Source organism: Borostomias antarcticus (assembly GCF_949987555.1).
Source record: "Borostomias antarcticus genome assembly, contig: scaffold_278, whole genome shotgun sequence".
NCBI lineage: Eukaryota > Metazoa > Chordata > Actinopteri > Stomiiformes > Stomiidae > Borostomias > Borostomias antarcticus.
This window is the reverse complement of record NW_028176111.1, coordinates 66818-68806: the sequence shown is the minus strand read 5'-3', so window position 1 is coordinate 68806 and position 1989 is coordinate 66818. Positions and strand designations below refer to the sequence as shown.

The 1989-nt window shown below is 49.7% G+C and overlaps 1 protein-coding gene across 2 annotated transcripts in view; it reads right to left on the bottom strand.

Moving 5' to 3' along the window:
• Nucleotides 1-708: 708 nt before the first annotated feature.
• Nucleotides 709-1989, bottom strand: part of adipor2 (adiponectin receptor 2) — a 57043-nt gene continuing 55762 nt past the window's right edge. For both annotated transcript variants that reach the window (XM_084462737.1, XM_084462738.1), the window contains one exon: nucleotides 709-1989. This exon is cut by the window's right edge. The gene's annotated coding sequence lies outside the window, so the exon portion shown is untranslated.

Genomic DNA, 1989 nt, shown 5'->3' with positions numbered 1-1989 from the left:
CCAGGGAGCCAGTGACCGGCGAGTTGAAGAGCTTCACTCCCCGCCAGCAGGAGCTTTGGCCGCTGCTACCGCATCTCGGAAAACCCGCTGAGTTCCTGGCTGCTATTTCACACTCGCCCTTGATCAATCCCAATACCGATCCATGGTAATAATGAATCAATCGTTCAGATCAGATGGGCAGTGCTGCATGCATGTTACAACATCATTGTTAGCTTTATTAACATAACCATAGACTACATTTATCTCTCTAACGTTAGGCTATCCATCTTACACCAGTCGGCCATTCGATAGCTAGAAGCGATCAACGCCAACGTTGACCGTGGACGCGCGTCGGACAGAAAAGCTCAACTGCGCAAGTACAAAAGTCACCGGAAGTAGTCAAATGACTACAAATTTGCCAAGATGGCGCGGTTCAATAGGGCTTCATTGTTGATAGCGGTCAGTGAATGGAGTGACTGTATCCAGTTCTATTAATACATCCATGGGTCAGGGTCCGTTCGGAGGAAACATCCTTTAAGATGGAGGCTCCACCTCTACTGTAGCAACAACAAACACATTCACGTCCTGCAAAACACCCAGGAGGTGCTTGAGATAAAACAGCTCATCAAATTTCAGTTGTCAACTACTATTTAAAATTACAACACAACGTTAAAGATCTCGGTAGGATCTCAGAGTCGTTGGCTATGAAAACAATACATGAAACACAGATAGATTCAAAAAAACTTTTATTAGAACAATACAGCAGACATAAAGGTCTATTGCAATCATACACTCTTTCATAATGTATGTGTGCTTCAGCAACAAACGATCACAATGCACTTCCCAAAAGAAAGCCAGAAATAAATTAAATAAGAAAAAAAAATGACAGCAGTTTGTTTAGATGTTTGTGTTGGTCAGAGCTGGGCGGTGGAACAAGGCCTCAGTCTGGAGCGGGAGGACAGGGAACGCGTGTCAGAGATCCTAGAACCCACGTTCCCTCAGTGGTTGACGTGGAACCCTCAAACCCTTTCGCCGCCGGGCTCCGTGTGAGACGGGGTTGGAGAACGGACCCGCAGCGCAGCGACAAAACCCCGGCGTTCCTCAGCGCCCGTCCCAAACCCTCACCGGGGGGAGGGGGCTCTGCAGCAAACACGCCACGTCAGGGAGACGTTCAGATCAGGTCTTAATAACGTCCGTCGGTCCAGAAGCCCATTTCTACGTCTGCTGGACCCCCTCAATATTCAAACGTCTGGCTTGGACCCCTCTAAGACGTCTCTGGATGTGCAGAACAGGTTCAATATCTGAAAGTCTAAAAAAACTTTCATTCTGGCTCCTAATTGGATGTCTTTGGACGTCCGAAAAGTACGTCTAAAAGACGTATTTTAGACGTGTCTTTGCCCACCGGTAAAACCCACCCTCTACTGCTGCTCCGTCTTTCTGCCAGCACAGCGCTTAGACAACGAATGGAAGAATGAACGATGGGTTTCTAGCCCATTTAACGTGTAAACTGACTTGCAGCAAATTCTTGAATTATTCAATAATTTATCCTCACTAATATCTTCAAAGCAAACCAACATTATCATCATCACCTCCACCCAATCACAGCTGGGTAAACAAACAAACAGAACAAGAGAAGAAAGAGAAATTAAAGCTGGTTGTGACAATCTGGATAAATAGAAATAGCATCCAAAGTAACAACCCGACCCGAACGGTCCCGAGACGCCTCGGCGCTGATGTTCTGGGGATTGATCTGGTTCTGGTCTCAAAGGGTAATATCACTGTTACATAATATCACTGTTACACAGCACGGCACCCTACCTGGGGGGTCCACGGACCGGACCGAGGAGGGGCTGGACCCCCTGAGGGGGGGGGGGGTCCACGGACCGGACCGAGGAGGGGCTGGACCCCCTGAGGGGGGGGGGGGAGGGGCTGGACCCCCTGAGGGGGGGGGGGGGGGTCCACGGACCGGACCGAGGAGGGGCTGGACCCCCTGAGGGGGGGGGGGGGAGG